Source organism: Ruditapes philippinarum, unplaced genomic scaffold (genome assembly GCF_026571515.1).
Source record: "Ruditapes philippinarum isolate M1 unplaced genomic scaffold, ASM2657151v2 ctg7268_1_1_1_1, whole genome shotgun sequence".
NCBI classification, from domain to species: domain Eukaryota; kingdom Metazoa; phylum Mollusca; class Bivalvia; order Venerida; family Veneridae; genus Ruditapes; species Ruditapes philippinarum.
Window position 1 is genome coordinate 23,232 of NW_026854046.1, and position 17,146 is coordinate 40,377.

Consider the following 17,146-nt stretch of genomic DNA (forward strand, 5'->3'; position numbering starts at 1 on the left):
AAAATGCATTTTTTTATCTTATGACATTTACCAAATGCTCTATATTTTAAGCACCTTTAAAGACATTAAACAACGTAAAATATAGCAGCGCTCTGTCATAAAAGTCAGCACTAGCGTTTAAAATAATAATCATTTTAAGAACACTAGTTCCATAATAAAAAATATCTGAAAACATAAATGCTGCTGTATCTTTATAAATTACCTCACAAAACATGATTTACGCAATTTTTCTCGATTATTTTTAGACGGACTTCTTCTTAAAATATGGCAGAGCTATGTGCTTAGAGTCATCCCAAATGTTTAAATATCATTTTTAAAAGACGAGTTCAATGATTAACAATATCTGTCAACATAAATGTAGATGTATATTTTTGTGACGTCATTTATGGGTCTCATAATGGTCCATAACCATTTTGGCTGTTTTGTGACCGAAACTGAATTAATTTAGATACTTTATAAAAGACAGTTTTCATGTGATGCGAGAGCGATCTAAAACATTAGCTCCCATTTGGTTCTTCACACCAGATATGACGTCATTAGCATGAGTGTCATCAAACACATTGTAGACATGTTTGATACATTATAAATAACTAATGTAACAATGGCAAGGAAAACTTCACCAAACACGTTCATATATCCACTAGTAGCACTGTTGTACAGCGTCCACCAGATATTTCCCCTAAAAACACCGAAAACGAAAGAAGAAAGCTTCATACCGAGTACACCCAAGGTAATGTTTTAACTTATTTCTTCATCATAAACTCATCGATTTTTCCAAACTAAACACTTTTGTGAACCTAAATGTTTCTGGTTTTAGAGCAATATTTGCTTTTTTCTACAAATTGAATACTTTGTGTTTTAACTTGGCGATAAAATGTAGCGTATTTGTTTACATTTGCGAACGAAAAAAAAATGTCTGGACAATACATATTTATATACAAATTTGTTCCATTTTATTAGATAACTGCAGTTAATTATGCTAAGAAATTATATGGTATATCAATATATTGTTAAAGCTATAGTGCGGTGGATGTTACATAACTCGATGTACAGGTCGGGCGATAAGACCATAGCAATTATCTCCCGTGCACAATAAATTAATGACAACAATGGTGTATGCAGTATGTGAAAATGTATGTAAAATTCACACTTTCGTTATCAACATGATTTAATTCAATATTAAATTGAGAAAGATTTTAATCTGTCAAATTATCTTCTTCACTAGTGATAGATCCAATCTAATATGTAAAGTCAGTACAATTTGATTTTTGTCACACGTAAAACTTATGTTGCATATATACTTTTGACAGTCACACATACGACGAAAATGTGAATTACTATAAGCATGTACATCATTAGTAAATGTATGTTTTCATTTCCTATGTAAAATGTGCTACTGTAATGCATGTATGAGATCATGTCAATTTTGCACGTTTGCCATATTATATGTTTTGCATATTGTACCACATGGGTCTATGACCTTCTGGGAAAAGATAAATAAACTTGTTAAAACTTGTTGTTATCTTAGGCCCTTTTGGTGGTTTATACTCATTTGCCATAAAATTATCTCACGTGGCTTATTATCACAGGGGCAGCGAGTTGTAGACCCTGTGAATCATATGTAATCTCTTCACACTTCTGGAAATTTAGATTATATATGGTTCCATCCTGAAAAAGATTTGTGTAAAAATGTGTAAATTTAATTAAGAGTAGAGGTATTGTTATAGTCCTGGCGGCGTTGCTGTTGCCGTTGCCGTCCGCTAACTTGTACCTGGATCATAACTTTTTTAGTTCTTGGTGTATTTTCTTTATACTTGGTCACAACAACCCTTTGAAAAAGACCTTTCAGTAGACACACTAACCTTGACCTTCATCCATAAATGACATTGACCTTCAAGGTCAAAAGTCCAAATTTTGCTTGTTCTTGCTATTATTATTGCTGTTACTGTTATTTTTGAATGGATTGTCTTTATACTTGAGCATAATAATTTTCAAGGATAGCCCTTTAAGATAAAAGACAGACATTGACCTTCACTCATAAATGACCTTGACTTTGAAGGTCAAATTATTGAAATTTATATTTTTTTTGCTTTTATTGGCTGTAACTTTGTTTTTTTTTAATGGATTGTCTTCAAACTTGAACATAATAACCTCCAAGGATAGCCCTTTAAGATAACCAGACAGACATTGGCCTTCACTCATAAATTACATTGACTTTGAAGGTCAAATTATTGACAATTTCATATTTTTGGCTATTATTGGCTGTAACTTTGTTATTTTTAAATGGATTTTCTTCAAACTTGAACATAAAAATCTTCAAGGATAGCCCTTCAAAAGAACAAGACAGACCTTGACCTTCACTCATAAATGACCTTGACTTTGAAGGACAAATTACTGAAATTTTCATTTTTGGGGCTGTAACTGGCTGTAACTTTGCTGTTATTGAATGGATTGACTTCAAATTATAACCGAACATTTTTAAGGACAAGACCTTCATGTTAATCAAACTCAAATAGACACACCGATTAAATTTATAAAAACGGAAACGTTAAGATTTGTTCAAATGTTTCTTGTTTGCTTTTAAAAAAGTAAAAAGTCGAAAGTCGTCCCCGCCCGGCGGTGGCTCTTGTTGTATTCAAGATAATTTTAAAAGAAATTATTACATGCTTTTAGGTGGTTTATAGAAATTTATTTTATGCTTTTCAGTGGATTACTGATTTATCCGTGAAAATTATATTTGATAATTTCACAGTGAAAATTATCAAAATATAATTTCACTTTTTTCAATGACAAAACTACTTTTTTAAGATTTTCCCCATGTGGTACCTCAATTTTATTTTTACTGACAATTCTGACAATATCAGGCTGTTAAAAAAATAGCAAAGCTGAAATAGATAAATAACTTAAATGTCAAAAGTAATAAAGAGAGAAAACTTACTTCTATTCCTTCAAATTCCAATCACAAAATTTCGTCTCTAGATTTTTTTTGTTTCGTTTTTACTGTCTGAAAAATACATTCCTTCCCCATGCTAAACTGCTCTTGATGACATTTGGGCATATTAAAGTATCCTACGAGCAATAACTGCCGTATGCTTTATGAAAAAAATTGAAAAGCATTGACAGCCATCACTCGTAAAATAAGTAAAACAACCCAGCGTTCTTTACAATGCCTTAGCAAGCTTCCAAGTTTTCCATTTTCCTAGCTCCTTTTCTGAATGTTTTCACTTCTGTCAACACTTATTTTTTGTCTGTTACATTCCTCAAATAAGTTTTCTTTCTTTTAAAAAGGTGTATGACTAACAAATCCAAATTATATCCTTCGGAATCTTACACAATTATTTTCCTCCCATTAAATACACAACTTTAAAATATGGCTGCCGCTTACAGTTTACAAAGCCAGGTCTAATATAAATTCGCAGTAAGTAACAGAAATATGGATGGATGGTTGGACTTTTTCTCCTACAAGAATTGTTTGTTTTTATTATTAAAACAAGCGATCATTCATATTTTTTTAATAAAATGAATAAATATCACGTTTTTAATGAGAAATTCCCTCTGAATGGGGCTCTCAATGGGGGAAACAGTTTTAATATTAACGTTAAAATTATGGAAATTTCGTTTTAACTTGTTTTAAAGCATAAAATAAAAAGAAAATTTGTCTGTTTGTTGTGTAAGATGTAATTTTATTTCATCTCGTAAACTTTAAAAACAGTATTCTCACTCGTGGCTACGCCAGTCGTGAGAATACTGTTTTTAAAGCCCACTCGATGAAATAAAATTTCATCTTACACACAAACAAACAAATATCCTCTATATATCAGTGATATAAAACTGGTAATTTCACTGTTTGAAACAGTGAAATTAACACTTTGTTAATTTCACTGTTTTGAATTTAAGCCCCTTACGTTGTTTCAGTGAAATACCAGCGTGCACAGTATTGGGTACCCACTTAATGACGTGACGTCGTAAATGACGTCACGTTGTATTATTATTTGGCGCGCTTTTCATTCAGTATTAGGTTAAATGTCTATTTAAAACGTTTCTTTGCATGTTATAAAAAGAAAATTTGTTTAGTTTAGTGTAAGATTGAAATATATTTCACCTTGTGGACACCAAAAGTTCATATTTCACTCGTGGCTGCGCCACTCGTGAAATATTCCTTTTGGTGCTCACTCGGTGAAATATATTCCGATCTTACACTGAACTAAACAAATATCCTCTATGTGATTTAATTAGTATCAAATTAAGCATATTAAAGATAAAAAGAAAATATATTTGTCTTTCGTGTAAGATATAATTTCATTTCATTTTACACAAAAACAAACAAGTATCCTTGGTTTCAGAATGGTTCAGTCTTAAAGTAACCATTTTGTCACTTATATTCTTGTCCTTTTTCTTTCACTTACACTTCTGTAAAAAAATTCTTGATGACCTTTGCCCCATGACAACCGTATATTTTGACCTGTACACCGTCTGGCGTATCCTAATAGTATTCGTCACGTCTGAACTCGTTGTCGGCGCTTAGCAACCAAAACTGTAAAAAAAATATATAAAACAGGTAAAAATGTAAAGGCTGATTATAAAAGTGCTTTTTTAACGGTCTACAGTTTTTTGTATTATTGTTATCTTTTTATTACGAGATATAAGACTTATTCTTATGATTTTAAGGATGCTAAAATGAATATTTTAATGACATATTAAAACAAGAGCTGTCATTGAAAAGTGACATAATTATATGCCCCCGCATAAAATCCGAAATACATTGTATATACGGTTATATACCCTCGACCGCCTTTGATTAATTTAATTCCCAAATTTTAACTGATTAAAAGTGTAGGAGAAATAGTCAAAACAAATTTTACTACAGAAATCATAAAGGGCCCATTACTGCGGGGGGAAATGCACAAAATCATGGCACTAAGCAAGTACTTTTTAAATGTTCACTGAAATTTCCAATGAAGGATGGACATTTACAGAACAATCAATATATACTATGCACAACTAGGCTTGGTGACAAACAATCCTTAGCAGTTTCACTGAAATCCCCCAACGGTTTTGCTGAGGAAGCGCGGTCAAGCTTATTTACCCAAAATACGGCAATAAAGGGGCCATTACTTCAATAAATCAAGTGGAAAATAAAGATACTATGCAAAACTAGGCATGGTTACAAACAATCCTGTGAAGTCTCACTTTAATCACCCCAGTGGTTTTGGTGATGAAGCGCGGACAAGCATATTTTACCCAAAATATTACCATAAAGGGGCCATAACTGTGCAAAAAAATAAGCGGAAAATCAATGCACAACTGGCATGGTGACGAACAATCCTGTGAAGTTTCACTGAAATTCCCCTAGCAGTGTTGGAGATAAAGAGCGGACCAGATTATCGGACGAAAAGACATACGGACAACCGGACGGACAGTGCTATTACTATATCCTGCCCTTCGGAGGCATACAGAATACCGGAAAAATGATAATTATAAAGGTGCAAAAGACTAAAAATGACAGAAAAGCAAAGTAACAAAACACATATTCTATCATGACTTGATTAAGTGGAAACACGCTTACGGACCGGACAATGAAGAAGAAACCACTATGAACGTTAAGGTTGTCTTAGCAATATCGTAGCAAATCGGTTATTTCCTGAAAATCTTGGGCATTAGTTGTACTAAATTCAGCTTAAAAACGAATACCATAACGTTTCGGAAATGACCGATTTATTACGATATTGGCCGATGTTATATTTGTCGGCGGGGAAAGCCTTACTGTGAGACTATTCAATAGTGCAGTTATGTTTTATCTGAACAATATAATCTACTTTCTTACCTGGTCCCCACCTTGACCGTGACATGGGTAAACAGACACCGGCTGGCTTCTTCCGCCTTCTGTGTCAGTATTGGCGTCTGATCTTTATTCCGAATCTATAATTAGCACAGATATTTCACAATTTGTGAAACCTATTTCTTATTCCAGTTAAATCATCTAACTGTCGTTCAGATGTAAAGAAGCAGCACTTGAAATATGAATGCCGCTTATATTTTTACATTTCTGAAATTTATTGATAACTTTTTACAAATCTTTACATCAATTTAAACAGCACGATACTGAAATTAAGATTTAACATGTCTATGAATTATAGGGAGTTCCGTGTACCATCCGCAGAAGCACGAGAACTTATTTAAAGCCCGCCGAGCAATAGATGTAATAACACAGTATATAAACGATTTGTACCCCAACCGGATCTTGTGAGAAGATCTTAACATCAGTTCCGTAAAACAGGCGGGATGACCCATAAAATTCCTTTAGACGGATTGCATTAATCCGGAAGTCATGTAAATATTTGAATCATATTAAGAAATAGTTTATGTTTGCTTGTATATGCATCCATAACCTGCTTCAATAAATATATGCGCATAAATTCCTTCATATTTTGTTTTTGTCAACACACGCCGATTACACAAGCAAATTTTTGCCTAAAATTGTTTTACTTCACTATAACTCATATCTGAATCTTAACTTTATTGTATTTACTGTATTGTTTATTGTATTTTAAATTAGAGTTTTTAAGTAAAAAAACGTTTTTGTGTACAGATAAAACGTAAACAAAAAATAAAAAATAAACATTTAGAGGGCAATCGCATTGCAGAGCTCGCTAAAAGTAATCCGAAATCTTTTTGGAGAAACATTAATTTGCAATATAAAAAATGTCATCTGATCCGGTAAATGTACAGTTTCAAGATTTATTTGAACATTTCAACAAACTATATGGTGAACGACCCGAATTGAATGGAAATAGTTTTAATGAATATGAAAGTCAGGAAAAGTATATCCAAGATGAAGATTTGGATATTTAATTCACAGAATCGGAAGTTAGAAACGCAGTTTTTGCCCAGAATAATTCTAAAAGTCCAGGAATGGACAACCTTATAGCAGAAATATTTAAAACATCATTCGAACTTATTTCACTTTTTTTATTAAAACTTTACAATAAAATATTCCAACACGGATATCTTCCAAAAAACTGGACTGAAGGGCTAATTATACCCATATTTAAAGGCGGAAGTAAAGAAGTCAAAAATTTTAGAGGCATTACACTAAATAACATTTTGTCAAAAATATACACAAAACTCTTAGAAATAAGATTAACTTAATGGGCCAAAAAGCATGAAAAGTTAATAGACAATCAATACGGGTTTCAACAGAATAAATCCACTATCGACTGTATTTTTGTATTCTATTCACTTATTGCAAAAACTATATCAAATAAAGAAAAACTGTTCGTTGCTTTTCTCGACTGGGAAAAGATGTTTGATAGAATTGACCGTGTACTACTATGGCAAAAACTTTTTGATGCTTATGTAAGTTCTAAATTTATTGTTGCCTTAAGGTCTATGTATACCTCTGTTAAATCTTCCGTTCGTTATAACAATGTCAAGTCAACTCCAATAAATTCATACGTTGGAGTGAAACAAGGAGACCCGTCAAGCAGTTTCTTGTGTCTATTTTTCCTTAATGATATTTTGGAAGTACACGGAATAATTTAGACGGAATAATTAATCTTGGTGATATGCAAATGTTTCTATTATTGTTCGCAGATGACGCTGCGATTTTTTCTAAAAACCCTAAAACATTAAATCATTATTAAACGATATCGAATTATACTGTAATAATTACAATTTGAAACTTAATGTAAATAAAATAAAAATAATGATTTTTGAAAACGGTCGTCACACAAATTATAATTTTTACTAATCTAACACAAAAATCGAAGTTGTCAAATCCTTTAAATATCTAGGTGTACATCTATTCTAGAACGGACAGTGGAATAGAACGCAGGCACGTATAGCACAACATGCGTCTTTCGCTCTTCATAATTTGTTTATTATCTTTAATCAAGTAGATTTAACCGTTTGACAGCAAATAAAATTGTTTGATTCTCTCATATCATCAACTTTGAATTACACGGCGGAGGTATGGGGATCACACATCGCACCCGCTGTCGAAGTTATTCATTGTAAATTTTGTAGAATAATTTTAGGAACTAAATCATTTACAAACCGAGAAGCGTAATATGGCGAACTTGGTCGAACACCTCTGTATATTCAACGGAAAATAATTATGATTAAATATTGGATTAAGTTATTATCGCTTCTAGAAAGTACTAAACTTTTAAAACATATTCTATGTTAAGAATTGATGCTGACAATGGACAATCTTATAATGGTAAAAATTGGGCTTACGCTATTAAACTAATATTAGATGAATCTGGATTAATATTTGTATGGGAAAACCAATATAACATACAGGTAGATTTTTAAAGCAATTAAATTCAGAATTCTTAGTTTGTATTACGAAAAATGGTATACCTTGATAAATAATTCACCTCGTCTTGATACATACAGTTTATTTAAACATACTTTTGATTTAGAAAAATACTTAAGCGTAATTAAAGAACCAAAGTATAGAATAGCCTTATCTAGATTCAGAACATCGTCCCATAATTTAGCTATAGAATATGGAAGATATCGTAATATTCCAAGAAATGAACGTTTTTGTGAAAATTGCAAATTTAATCAAATAGTGGATGAATATCATTTTTTACTTATTTGCCCGAAGTTCTCCGATTTGAGAAAAAGGTATCTTAAACGGTATACTACACATTGCCGACTAAGCAAAAGTTTATCAATTTAATGTCTGGATCATCGTTAACTGTAATCAATGGTTTAAGCAAATTTATATATCATGCTAACACTTTAAGAAATTAATCCTATCAAAATTGATCTGTATTTTATTCATATGATTGTAAGGCTCTTCTGAAAAAATCCAAGTACTTGTGTTCGAGGGCTGTTCGGGAAGTTTAAGGACTTTTGCTGTAGTTTGATAAATAATAGGAATCGAAAAACAAGAAAACCACCATAAAATATTTAATTCTTTTACAGCCAGCTGTAAAAATTACTATGAAATACATCAAACAAAGCGTAAATTACGAATAAAACAAAACATACACCGAAGCATACCCGGAGCACGCTAACGTCACGTCAGTGCAAAATATGTTAACGTCAAATTTCCCCGATCGTCATATCGACTCACTTCTCGACACAGCGATGCATTTTCTATGCCTCTTGAGCCATTTGTTGTACGTGTCCTCGTACCAGATGTTGTCGAATGCCGAAACTATTCTCTGGGTTTCAATTTGTAAATCCAACCAGGAATAAAAGCGTCGACCACGCAGCTGTGCTTTGATTTCCGGAAAAACTCGGAAATCCATCGGCGCAAGGTCTGCATAGCTCAATCGGTTAGAGCGCGAGACTTGTAATCTCGACATTGTGGGTTCGATTCCCGGGCTGGCCAACTAAAATTACTAATCAGTCTTTCGGATGAGACTTTAAATCGAGGTCCCGTGTATGGGTGCTTAAACACTTGGCACGCTAAAGAACCAGGAGAAGCTTCTGGAATTGGGGCATCTTTCTGTATCTGTAATTGCACTATCCTCCAAAAATATAAAATGACTAATACTCTTCTGGGGGACTCGCCCATATGGGCAACCGGTGGCGAGTATAAATAAACGCAAATACACACACACACGCAAGGTCTGGGCTATAGGGTGGATGCATGAGCGTCTCGAATCCAAGGAGGCTGATTTAAATACTAGCGATCTACAGCATTTCTTTGTTGTACTAGATGCTTGAATCATTTTATACGTCTCCGTTGGTGTCTTTTCTATTCCTACACAAAACTTGATGATTGTCCTGACTTCAACGTCACCTATTGACGTCATTTTTCTCTTGATTTGTGTAAGCACCAGTGATGTTAAAACCATTGTTATTCAAACAATTGTAACGATTTACGAGTAGAATTTTCAGGAAATGACGTTGACGTTGTATTTAACGCTCGTGTTTTTTGGATTTAGCTCAATACAGGATTGGAGCATTACCTCTAGACGCTTGCAGAAATCATGTTCACAATATGAACTAATATCGTTTTTTTCGCCGATTCTTACATTTTTCATTCATTATCGTATATAAATCGGTGTGAAAAGATGAATTAGACGTTTTAAAGTTCATTCCGTAAGGTGAAAAGGCGAGATTTTAGCATTTAATCATTCAAGCGTCTTGTCCGGTATGTACCGGAATATGGTATTTAGTGTGGTGCTCCAATCCTTTTTTAGTCTCACTCGTGTTTTTTCGTGAGTTATCCATTGTAATTTAATAAAATTATAATCAATTAAATATATCGGTACCATTAACTTAATTTCGATAAAATCGGAGTGCTCCGGGTATGCGTTATGCGGTTCCTATAGAAACAAGTTTCGAGCGGTATTTGTCTATTCTTGTCTGTGAGAGTTGTACTACATATTGAGCACATATTTAAATTACATTTTGTGAAATATGGATAAAAACGCACCATTAAGGAAAAAAATACAGCAAAAGTTCTTAAACTTCCCAAACACCCCTCGTATATTTTGTACTTGCTATAAACATGTATTTGTTTAATGGAATAAAGTTTTGAAGTTGAATTTACCTCATGTTACAGGGCAGACACTTGTAAAGATATCTCTGAATATTGATTAAACATAGTCTGATAACTGTACCCGTCTTGCTAAAAATAAATCTTACAGTTTGCTTTCAAAAAACAAACGCAATTCTTGTGTTTGTTTTTTGTTTGTTTCCTTTGTCTGAAAGTGTCGCCCCGTTATAAAACATGTACTTTTGGCTGAAGATATTCTTCGGCATGTTCATTGGTGGTAGAACAAATGTAAATTTTTTGAAACTTCATTGAATTACACAGTAATGAAAAGCAACTATACCGCACAAATATTTCTAAAGAAGAATTGAACTCACTGCGTTCACTTTGCCAAGATGAAACTATCATTATTAAAAAAGTATAGATAAATCAAATATGATAGTTATAATGAACAAAATTGACTATATTCATGAAGTGGAACGCCAATTGAATAACAATACATATTACTCAAAATTAGACAATAAACCGTCACAGGAAATAGAACTTAATATTCAAAACTGTATAAACGAGATATCTGAATAAACAGTAACATAACTAGCGTATTTATCATGTTTCCAGACATCATAAGAACGCCCCAATTTTATATCTTGCCCAAAATTCATAAAGATTATAATGAAAGTCTACCCATAGGATATCCAGGCAGACTAATTGTTTCTGCATGCAGAAAATATTTAAAAATACCTTGACTTTATATTACAACCATATATGAAATCATTACCGTCGTATGTGAAAGATTACTCTGTTTTTTGCGTAAATTAAAATCTTTACCTAAACTTTCAAAAGATTCAGTACTTGTTACTTTGGATGTAACTTCACTGTATACAAATATCCCACACGAAGATCGGATAGCTGCTTGTAAATACTTTATTGATAATGAAAAATGTGGTAGTAAATTATCAACGGAGGAAATATGCACTCTTCTTAAATTAACACTTAAAAGTAATCATTTTCAATTTAATAATGAAAATTATTTACAAATTTTAGTTTAATGGGTAGTTCTATGGCCTCTACATACGCATCGCTATTCATGGGTAAATTAGAATCTGATTTTTAAACAACTATGACCTTAAACCTACGACTTGGCTCCGCTTTGTAGATGATATATTTATGATATGGGATCATTCTATAAGTGCCTTACATGATTTCATAAAAAATTAAATACATGTCATCCTACAATTAAATTTACATATAATATATCGAAAGAAAATGTGTCATTTCTTGATGTTAAGATTCTTAAAAATGAAAATTGTACATTATCAACGGAAATTCATATAAAACCTACAGATAAAAGCTACAGATGTCCATCAATATCTGGAGTATAACTCATGCCACCCTAATAAATGTAAAGAGGGTATACTATACAGCCAAGCTAAACGTTACAGACGTATCATTTCAGACAATGATAAATTTCATTGTCTGTATCGGCCTTTAAACAAGCTCTGAAATAACACCCTCCTTCTACTATATAGGTAATAGGGAGCTATTCAACACGCACGCCTTCGCATGCATTGTAGCTCACTAAAGGAACATCTTTACTCAAAAAAACATTATAGACTCAGCAGCGTGTGCTTGTGGCGGAGTTGAGGATACAGATCATTTTCTCTTACACTGTCCGATTTATACAAACCAAAGAGCGGATCTTCTCAGTAATATTTCACCAATTTACTCAGTTAATTTGGATATCCTTCTTTTTTGTTGGCAATGAATCCTTGGACAATGACACTAACTCATTCATTTTCACACAGATACAAAATTACATTTCTCACACAAGTACAAAATTACATTTTTCACACAGATACAAAATTACATTTCTCACACAGGTACAAAATTACATTTCTCACACAGGTACAAAATTACATTTCTCACACAGATACAAAATTATATTTCTCACACAGGTACAAAATTACATTTTTCACACAGGTACAAAATTACATTTCTCACACAGGTACAAAATTACATTTCTCACACAGGTACAAAATTACATTTCTCACACAGGTACAAAATTACATTTCTCACACAGGTACAAAATTACATTTCTCACACAGGTACAAAATTACATTTCTCACACAGGTACAAAATTACATTTCTCACACAGGTACAAAATTACATTTCTCACACAGGTACAAAATTACATTTCTCACACAGATACAAAATTACATTTCTCACACAGGTACAAAATTACATTTCTCACACAGGTACAAAATTACATTTCTCACACAGGTACAAAATTACATTTCTCACACAGGTACAAAATTACATTTCTCACACAGGTACAAAATTACATTTCTCACACAGGTACAAAATTACATTTCTCACACAGATACAAAATTACATTTCTCACACAGGTACAAAATTACATTTCTCACACAGGTACAAAATTACATTTCTCACACAGGTACAAAATTACATTTCTCACACAGGTACAAAATTATATTTCTCACACAGGTACAAAATTACATTTCTCACACAGGTACAAAATTACATTTCTCACACAGGTACAAAATTACATTTCTCACACAGGTACAAAATTACATTTCTCACACAGGTCGTTTCAAGTGATAAATATCCCACTCAGACATGGACTTGACCCCTGACCCTTTCATAAACTATTCTTTCTTTCTTCCCTAAGTTCTTTGTTAAATATTGATTTCTGAACTGTATACTCCCTTGACACTTTTAAGTTTCAATTACACTCTACCAACTCACAATTTATTTTTTATTTATATATCTTTTTTCTCTGTAGTTTTTTTCAAAAATGTTATTACATATTGATTATTACACCATCATGGGCAGCTTAGCACGATAGTCAGAAGCGAGGCTTAGCATAAAGCCTTTATTCTGATAGTTTACATGTTTAGTACACTTAATAATTTCTGTATACATTTTAGTTTAATTTTAATGTTAAATCGCTCATAATTATTCAGGTGTACTTTGTATGATATATTATGTAATCAATTTATTGAAAATAAATATTGTTTAAACCAAATTTCACGAATCTCTTATAAATTTAGAATCCTTTTTCAAGATCAGAAATTATCCTGATAGCAAGCTAACATCTGCTTTTGCAAAAGTAAAATATTCAACTCAAGAAGAAGCTCTGGAAAATAACCAAAATATAACAGAGCAGCAAAAAATCATACCATTTGTTATCCCATATAATCCGTCTCTTCCCCATCTTGGTCTTATAATAAATAAATACTGGGATCTTTTAATGTTGTCAGAAAATGACAGTGTTAAAAATTTACATAATCATAAACCAATCTTAGCATACAGCCGTCCCAAAAATCTTCAAGATTCCCTTACCCATTCAACTCTAAATAAACGGATTATGAACGGTAAAACTAATAAGTGTAATAGAAAAAGATGTACTCACTGTAATAATATTGAAGAAAATAGTAAATTCACAACTACAAATATTGGAGAAACATTCGAAATGCATTTTGATGGAAATTGTACTTCTAGTAACGTGATTTATTTAATTACTTGTAAAAAATGTAAAATACAATATGTCGGCCAGACCCATCAACAGGTATCAAAAAGAATGAACAGCTATAAATTTGATATAAGAAGTAATTGTCATCCCAATGAGGGACAGTAGTGAATAACCTCCCCTGAGTACTCCCTATAAATAGATAGGTCCTAAGCTATTGGATTACTCGGACTTTATCGCCTATTTCTTTGTAGCAAACTGAATTAATTAGGGCTAATTATGATCATTTGTAATATTCAGATTAGATATTGCGATAAGATGTAGAATCTGTTGACATAAATTAATCATTTTTTCCTTAAGGTTTACATATTTGTTGATGCATGAGTAAATAATTGATTAAGACATATCAACCTGTCTTATATACAACTCGACGATAAAAGAAAAGGATTCCAAATATTTTAGACTGGTCCCCTGCGAACTTGATAAAAACCGAGGTTAACCAAAATGTAAGTAGGTCCAAATATTAGTCCAAATATTAATCTGGTTCCCTGTCCTATTATGGTTCCCATCTTGGATGGGAACCATAATAGGACAGGGAACCAGATTAATATTTGGACCTAGGTTCCCTGTCCTATTATGGTTTCCATCTTGGATGGGAACCATAATAGGACAGGGAACCAGATTAATATTTGGACCTACTTACATTTTGGTTAACCTCGGTTTTTATCAAGGAAGATAATCCACTAATGTCCCCCATTTTTCTTCTAATGTTGCAATTCATTTCAATTCCGTAGATCATTCACTTGATGACTTTTCCTTTATGCCGATTGATAAAGTTCATGATAATATGGGGAGACTTTTGAAGGAGACATATTGAATACTTAAAGATTCTGTATGTTTTGTAATTGAGATTGCATACCACTCTTCATTGAATTATATATGTGTGTAATTATGCAAATTTGTCAATTTTCAAACATGGAAAAATATGTAAAATATGTATTGCAAATATTTGTACATATTTAAGGTAATCATTTAATTATATGCATTCATTTCTTATTGGAAAAATTGACTTAGAATTTATTGAAAACTAAATTCTAATTACCTCCCTTTATTTACATGAAATATTAAATTCGGTAATATCTTTATAAATAATGTTTTTTGAAACTTACAATATCGATAAATCTTAATTTGAGCATCATAATGTGTATATAAAACCATAAAAATAATGTGTTACAGGATGTTAGAAACATTTTCCCCGAAGGGTTTGAATGCATAAGTGCTTTACAAATAATAAGTTCGTTTTTCAAGTATATATACTTGCAATTTTTTACAAACTCGTCAATATCTTCTTTAGTACATATCGGCATAAAAAGACTGGTCTTTTCTTGACTAAAGACGTTACGAATACAAAACTAAACTAATTAATGCAATACCAGACGAGTAGTTTATTTAAGTAGCAGCCGGGTTACATCATACATTTAAAATACATGTAAAAGTGAAACATTAACAAACGAGATCTAAAAGTAAAAGATCTATGAATACATTTCTTAATTACAATACAAATATAACTGATAAAATGTCATCTTTATACATGTACATGTATATCTACTTGTTTTGATATTGCAAATGAAAATACCATATACCTGCGAAAAACATTTCAACGTATTTACCTAAACTTCCGTACAATTATTGAAACTTGTATCCGAAATTAAACATAAAGATTGAATGACGAACCGACTCGCCCAGGTAAAAAACAGAGGTAAAAACATTTTTTAAATGAAAATATCTCTGAAAACCCTGTGCCCATTTGTCAATGTCGGATCGTAAGAATGTCGGGCCTCATTCCTTGCAGGTATATGGTAAAGCATCATAAATGTAGCATTATATATATACAAATTATATTGTGCGTTACTCTTGCTTTAATATTTTTAACAAGGCAAACGTTTTTTATGAAGTAAAATACAACTTTTCATTTTCTTTTTTAACTAGTGCCTGATTAAAAGCCTGCTAAAATGTATGTATTGTAAGAAAAAGCTTACTGAAAGTATGTGAGAAAAAAAAGAAAAAATTTAGGGAAAAATCTACTTTTAATATTACACCACGATTAAAATAATATAAAATTGAAAGTGTACTTTGTTAGAAATCGTCTGGGTAGAAGTGAATAAAAATCTTTACACTCCGTATTTATAACCCTGATATAGATAGCCTACTCGAAAAAACACGATAATCTCGTGCACAACTGACCATTACCTCCAATACCGTAAACTATGTACGTTTCGAGAAGACAAATATTTCACGCTATACTACGAAACGCATGACATTAATAGTCTTTTCTTGACTAAAGACGTTACGAATACAAAACTAAACTAATTAATGCAATACCAGACGAGTAGTTTAGAAATACGAAAATAGCGGGCTGGAAAATGGAAAGTGCTTTACAAATGCAATGATTTTGTGACTAACAATCTTTTTTCTAAAGAATCACCAATGTATCCGTCTTTACTATTTTCACCCTTCCATCGACCGTGCCTTTTCCAGCAACGATCATTTATACCAGCGTTTGCGGCTGCAGTAGCACCACCCGCTCGAAGTGAATGAATACCTATGTTTAAATCTTGAACAACTTCTTTTAAACGCAAAATAAGACATTCTCTAGCTCGCGTGTAACTAAGTGGCTTATCTTTGAAAATAAGTCTACAAACGTTTTTTGACCGATAACATGGCTTAAATAAAAATGTATCATCTGTAACAGATAAACCTGCAACACGCATATAACGTTGTAACATTGTATATGGACAAGCTACAGACTCGCCTTTAGAAATAACAATACGGTCTCCATGGCGATATTGGTCAGTTTTACTTTTTCTTATACGAATAGAAATATGTGAATCATGAAAAATAACATCATTACACCTAAGGCTACCTAATTCATCAAACCTTAAAAAACCTGCAAACGCTATTAGAATCATAGCTAAATCACGTTACACAAGAATATCGTCACTTTGAATGTATTTATCACACAGCATTATTAAATTGTCTGTTGTCACAATATCCTTCCTTGTCTTAGGTTTTGTCAACAATCTTTTTGAAGCTTCAAGCAAATTTTTCACACACAAATTATCAGTAGGATCGTGTTAATGTCTCAAAGAATGAGCCCACTTTAAACTATAAACAACATTTGAAACAATAGAACT

The 17,146-nt window shown here is 32.2% G+C and overlaps 1 long non-coding RNA gene across 1 annotated transcript; it reads right to left on the reverse strand.

The window, feature by feature from the left end:
- Positions 1-2,682: 2,682 nt before the first annotated feature.
- Positions 2,683-14,367, reverse strand: LOC132738801 (uncharacterized). Its single transcript, XR_009626919.1, has 3 exons — positions 13,663-14,367; positions 5,825-5,919; positions 2,683-4,534 (listed from the first exon to the last, which is right to left on the reverse strand). It is a non-coding gene; the product is annotated as an uncharacterized LOC132738801 (long non-coding RNA).
- Between the last annotated feature and the right edge of the window lie 2,779 nt (positions 14,368-17,146).